The 7,084-nt window shown below is 33.6% G+C and overlaps 1 long non-coding RNA gene across 1 annotated transcript; it reads right to left on the bottom strand.

Annotated features, from left to right (window-relative positions):
* Positions 1–4,803: 4,803 nt before the first annotated feature.
* LOC126876917 (uncharacterized) lies at positions 4,804–6,707 on the bottom strand. Its single transcript, XR_007694618.1, has 2 exons — positions 6,443–6,707; positions 4,804–5,027 (listed from the first exon to the last, which is right to left on the bottom strand). It is a non-coding gene; the product is annotated as an uncharacterized LOC126876917 (long non-coding RNA).
* Between the last annotated feature and the right edge of the window lie 377 nt (positions 6,708–7,084).

Here is a 7,084-nt window from a genome sequence, read left to right on the forward strand (position 1 = left end):
CAGCTCACATGCAGCACTTAGTAAAAATTTGTTTTGTTAGAGGTTGGCCATTCTTCTTGCTATAAAAATATCGTGAAGTCATATCATATGATAAAGCACCTTCTGAAAGCTAGATGCTCGATAACGAGCCTAATGATTCTCGGTAGTTTGTAATGTCAAGCTTTGAATTGGCGAGATCGCTTTGCTGTCAAACCGCCGTCCAGCGGCGACCACATTCTTTAACCACGTTCAAGGGGTATATCACGCTACAGAAACCATCAAAGGGTTTGCAAGTTAGTTGCCTTTTAGAAGTGGGGCAGTTGGTTGTTACATGTCATCCGTAGTTGCTGGCTGTTCTCCTTAGTCGCCATACATCGTAGAGACGACGGTTATAGTCGCCAGTTGTCCTTGCTAATGGTTGCTTGTTGTCGCTAGTTAGTTCTCGTTATCGTTATGTATTCCATCAATCACGCGAAATTTAACGTATGGGATTTTATTCTTCTTTATTCTTTCTGTAGGGAGATTTTTTAAGACGAGGAAAATATAGAATATTTCAAGACGACGGTAAGGTTTGAATTTAAGTAACTATTTTATGATACAACAAAGTGGAAAAACGATTTAATTTTATAAAGTTTAAGGTAATTTTTTAAAAAACTTCGAATTTAAAAGATTCAAATAGATATCTTAAACGTAATTAAACCCTCCATATCGTAAGAAATTAAATGAAATTGCGCAAGAAAGTTAATACATTTAATGTATTATTTTAAACATTTATTTAAAAACATTTATTTAAAATTTAAGTGTAGGCGTTGACGCGCGCGCGCCATTCGAAGCATTGGTCAGTTCGTTACATCTGCGGTAAAAGTTGTAACTACGAAGAAGCTTAACATATGGTGCGTCTCAAGACGACAGTAAAAAGTATTAAGAGATTTTTCGAGATTTTTTCTTTTAAGTTTCCAAGTACTTTTTCTATTTAACTTCTTTTTTTTGCATTTTCTCACAATATTCGATAAATAGAGACGAAATATGACAGTTCTTAGTTCGGGGATTTATTGGTTCGAAAGTTACTTCAAAAGTGTTTCTGGAGTTTGTGCGGTTAATACTTTTAAACTACTGAGTACGACTTATTCCGTATGGCTGGACAAATCTTTGTTGATACTGTAAGCGTAACTGGTCCGGATATTGTCTTGTGGAGATAGAAAAATACACGAAGTATTGATTGAACTACATATTTTTTTAATTCTTTTTTAATTCTTTTAGTTCTTCATATATTGATAATAGAACGATATTCCGCTACTTTGAGCACAATATAGTAATGTTTAAATAAATAATAAAATTTACGCATTTCGTCTTCATGCGTCGATAAGAAAATGCAAAAAAAGTTAAATAAAGATGATGCGTAGATGCGAAGTTTAGTCAGCAATAATATTTAAAACCTCTAAAATATATAGTACACATTTATTTGCAAATAAGCTCAATGAAATTAAACTGTAACTGTGTTTCCAATAATGTCTTCGATGTATTGCTCGCCATTATGTCGGATTAACAACTCTAAGTGATCGACCTTAATCACTAAATGGCGGCCGTGATTCAGTGGTATAGCTTTACATATGACGGACATCGCAGGCGCTTATAAGACGTCTGTTGTGAAACGTTTCCAATAGCACCGTTTATGTGATAGTGGAATCTGAATATATATATATATCGCTGAAATATATATCGCTTATCACTTGAGTCTGACACGATCGTTTTTAAATAGAATCACAATTTTTTATTCTTTACAAAATCAGTCTATAAAGATTATGTGCAAATAAAATAGATAAATAGATAAATGGTTGTACAAACTTATAAAACAGATATTACAAGTATATCTAAATAAATGATATATTTATAAATTGTAATATTTGATCTAAAGTTTAAATAAATAAAAGAGATACTCGTGACTTACAATAAAAGTATTTTTTTTCAATTTTTAAACAAAGCAAAAGTGGATAACAATTTTTCAAAATGTAAAAATCAACACAATGGTTGGTTTCTTTAATTAATCAATAACGTTTAAAGTTAATTAATGTCCAGAGTGGTTTGTACATTTTGTATTTCGCCGTATTTCAACGTTCGATATGTAAATAGAACTTGATGCCTGAAATATCGAAAAAATAATTAAATCCGATCGTTCTGTCGAATTTGCAAATTGTATACTCGTGTAAAATCGAGTGCGCTTGTGTATGCTGATACGAAATGTGGTAGTATATTTTTCTTTTTTCGATTATCGTTATCACTTTTTGTGTGGAAAAATTAATTCCGTGAAATGGAAGTGCAATCAATACGGTTTATCACGAAATAATAGCACAACGACGGTACATATTGGTATTGACGTCAGCTTCACAAAATTTCTCGAGTATCGCGGTCGACTATTTGGGTTAAGAATTCATTTTCAAGGTTCTACAAGCACGAGTATCTTATGGATATGAAATTTTCAGTGTACATTTTAATAACCATATTTCATATTGCATGCTGCGGTCCAAGAAAAATCCGCAGTTAATATTCTGCTAATCCCTGCTGCTTTTAAAGACCATAAGTAAGGTCCGTAAGGTCGTCCGTAAGGTTTAAAAGATTTCGAGTAGATTTGTATTACGTATTTTATCTTCTAATTTTTAAAGAGAGGGTCGTGTTTAATTAATTGAAAATGACGAAACTGTAATGGGACATTATTATCAAATATTAAACGTGGTTCCATTGGGTACTTTTATGGTCTTTGCGAGATATATATGCATTATATGTTGCTATTAGCAACGCGTAGCGATGAACGATGGAGAGCAGTACCTTCGTTATCTCGTCTCGGCTGTGTACATATCAGTAATGCACAGTACTCGTACTAAATATCTTACAAATTCCATACAGATTTTCAGATTAGTTTCGAATAATACCAACACGACCATGATAGTCACAGTACAGTATTAAATAGTGCCACTATGCATAATACACTCCTAAAATGTTTCTACAAATATATTTGTCCGAATATTTTTGTCAGCTACTATATCCTAACCAGGATTTATTAAACAATATATAGATTTAAAAAAGAATATATAACGACATTACTTGTTTAGGCTAGATTGGTTTAACTTGTATAGTTTTAATAACTGTGTAAGATCAAACAAGAACTTATCGTTAGTTTGGCGAGATTTGATTACACGAAGCAACATAATTGCTTTGAAACTCAGGACAGAAAACAATGTCAACCGGTAGACGCGTTTGTCTGGTGAACGTGTAACGCGTGAATAATAGATAGCGACAATCACGCGAACGCTAGTTACAGCTGACTTGGCTTACATTGTAGCATTCAAACTAGAGTATACGAGCCGTAAGCGCTATTGAAAGTTCAAAGGCCGACTAGTGAGCTTCATCCTATCTCATTTTTTAATCAGGCGATGGATCGACGAATCGTATTGATTTCGAGGATTATTATAGTTCTGTGGCAATTTTAAAGCGTGGTTTGTCTAATCTTGTCTCGTTAGCTACAGACTCTTTGGCGAGCAGCCTGAAACTTGATCCAGTTTCGAGAAAATGAAAAATTCGTTTCTTCTCTTTGCTTCCCTGTTCCCTCTTTCCTCCTTTTTCCCTTTTTACATCGCGTTAAGACCCGTTAAATAATATTGACTGCCGTGGACGCTGGCTGAGAAGTGCACTTTATAACTAGCTTTAAAATCGCTGACGTCGATGAGGACAAAGGTAAGTTAGAGGGTCATTTATCTGAGCTGGTGTTATTCGACCTGAACTCTGCAGCTTTTCAGAGCTTCTTTCGTTTTTCTTTTAAGAGCAGAGATGTTAACTGGTCTTTTGTTACGTGTAAGAAGTATGTACTAAAGCTTATTTAGCACCAATTGGTTGCTCAAAGTCGAGATATACATACCTATATTATATTAATACGTTACAGAAGATTACGCGTTAGTTAGCTTATGAGAATTTATAGTGTGTCACAGATCACAAAAGCAGAATGACTACTTTTTCATAAACGATATATGTATATGAATTGAAAGTTTAACTATTACGCCACATACTTCTCTCGATAAACGTCGTCGAGTGCATATTGTTAAAGAATATTAGCCATTTGAATTAAATAGTTTCGAAGATACTAATGCTTCTGTGAAGTTTTTGCAGGCTGTTAATTTTTTATTGAGATACTACAAATTTTGAATAACTTCGATTAGAAATAAAAATCACATTACATTAACGCGTAGAATGTAACGTAACGTAGATAATGTAAATATAAATTATATTACAAGGAAATAATACGGGTAAGTAATGTGAAACATTCTGGTTAAAATTGCATCCTTTGAAGGCTAGGACACACAGTACTTACGAAGTAGATTAAGTACCAAATGGGGTACTTAAGAAAATTCATGTTGTCATTGTTTAATAAACATCTTCAGCTAATAGCTTTCTGCAAAAGCTGGTTTAAGTTATGCTAGCTTATTCCTTATTAATTGCAATTATATTGTTCGTATCTCCTAGAGGATTAACAATCCATTTTTATAATGGATAATAAAAGTAAATTCCTATTAGGTTGTCCCAAGTTTCTTTCGTTTTATAAAGAAATGACAGATGCACAACATATTTTGTTTTATGTTATTCTATATTATTTTACATTAAATTGGAAAAAGGTGGATCACACGTAATTCAATAAAATAATATAAAACGAAAAATGTTGTACATCTATTACTATCTTATAAAACGAAAAAAACTTTTAAAACAACCTAATATTTCTCTACTACGACGCTTTTACAGTGCTAAAATATCTGATAAAAATGTTAAGAAATTCTAATATTGATTTAAGCGTATCGATTTATCTGCTCTTCATATTTAATCAAACAGAAATTGTTAATTATGATTTCCACTTAAAAGCGGATTGCATATTATGAGGATAAATTATCAAATTCATCTCTAATATAGACATTAGAGAATCATTCATAGCCGCAATCCTGTTTACCGCTAACATTCCTGGTACTCAATAATTCATTAGGTGACTGCTTTAGCCGCACAGAATACACCTACAAATAATTAATCGCGATTAATATTCCATCGACTTTTGAAAATCCCTCATGTGATCTATTTCATGCGATGAGAATACGTATAAATTGAGATTGCGATCGACCATCCTCAGTCGGATAAATCGAGTGATTCAAATTATAACACAAAAAAAAGTTAAAACTAGTTATATTATCTTATTCAATTTTTATGTATTATTTGGCGGAAGAAACTTTGGTAATTGGTAAGTAAAGTTCACCTCCTTAATGTTAATGATTTTAATATGTTATTAAGCTCAAAGTTCTAAGGAATTTTCTATATATACATATACATATACATAACTGTATGCGTATATGTATAATATACGTATAACAACCAAAGTTCAGCTCTCAAGTGTACGCAAAACTTTTATGTTCATTTTACGCTCTACCAGTATGTTTCATGAATTTGTTTGCTAACAGTATCGAAATAAATAACAAGCAGAGGACGAGCTATTCATGAATTGTTTTGCCAGCGTGTACGCTCCCAATATTTTCTATTTGAGAAAACATACTTGTTGCTATTGCAACTACAAATATTTTTACAGTCGACGCTTTTGCCGTGAATCATTGGCTAACATGTAAAATCGAGAAAAAACATGGTTTATTGTGATGGAAATGTGGAAAACCGCAAAACCGATATAGAAGGGAAAATAAAGGAAAGGAAGATAGATAAGTAGAAGCTTGGGGTCAAGTTTAATTCACTGAAACCGAGCTGCTTGTATTATCACAAAACAAAATTGCCAGTACGTCATTTCCGTACTCTCGTCCTCGCGAAAATGGTTTCGCTTGTTAAGGAAAAACGAAGAGACAGGGAAGAGAGGAAAAAGCAGACGGAGAGCGCTTTTAAAAAGCTGGCGAACCGTGTGTTACCACAACGAGACACGCGATGCTATTTGTCGCTTTAAATTGTGCCGCAACTCGTTTTTGAGATCTTTGCCAGGGGCGCGTTAAAACATGCTGAAAATATATTTCTGGCTTTTCTGGGGTTTAACTGAAATATGACAAATAACGTTGTAAAACATATGTACTTATGACTTACAGAGTAATTGAGTGTACAAAATATATAGTATACAAAATAGCCAGCGATTTAGGGCTTTAAAAGATCAAAAGGAAAGAAAAGAAAAGAAAAGAAGAAAGATAATATGTTGTGGCAGTCTAAGTCGATCTAAGAAAATAGATAAAGGGAGGGAGGGGCAAAGCTAGTTAATCTGGAAAGAATCCAAGCGTCAATTTCAAGCATTTACAGAGAATCAAGCGGGCTGGTTAAAGTCGTGAGTTGAGCAATTATCCCGCGTTAGGTTCAATCAGGTTAGTCCCACGCGAAATTGATCCAACCATGCGAAAACGAGTGTATTCTGATTTCTGTCGCAGATACTTCTGGCTAGTGCAGTACCTACACGGTGGTTGTTGAAATAGCCGCTTCTCATCTATTTTCCGCAGCACGGACATCATCCTTTGATCCCTTACGACTAACGAAGTTTTCGAAGATGTACGGCAGTTTGAGATTCTACTTGAAAATGATCATGATTGCGGTCTGTGTGCCGTGTGCTCTTCTTTCTGTCCTTCCGTTAAAAACTGGTAAGTTGATACTGATTAATTATGCCATCGAAACCATATATAATGGCTACAAAAATGCCGCTAATATAATATTCCTTCTTTCTTGTATCTTCTTTCTTGTATCTTCTTTCTTGTATATATATCTTGTATATATATTTTTCTTATATATATATATATATATATATATATATGACTGATATGAATTTCTTTCGGTCTCGAATGCGTTAAAAGAGAGCGCAAAGAAGTCGAAATTACTTATTGTAATTAGTAAAACGACCTGAGAGGCAGACAGATACAAGAAAGAAGGAATATTATATTAGCGGCATTTTTGTAGCCATTATATAGGGTTTCGATCGCATAATTAATCAGTATCAACTTACCAGTCTTTAACGGAAGGACAAAAAGAAGAGCAGACGACACACAGACCGCAATCATGATCATTTTCAAGTAGAATCTCAAACTGCCGTACATCTTAGAAAACT

The sequence above is a fragment of the Bombus huntii genome, unplaced genomic scaffold (genome assembly GCF_024542735.1).
Source record: "Bombus huntii isolate Logan2020A unplaced genomic scaffold, iyBomHunt1.1 ctg00000105.1, whole genome shotgun sequence".
NCBI classification, from domain to species: Eukaryota; Metazoa; Arthropoda; class Insecta; order Hymenoptera; family Apidae; genus Bombus; species Bombus huntii.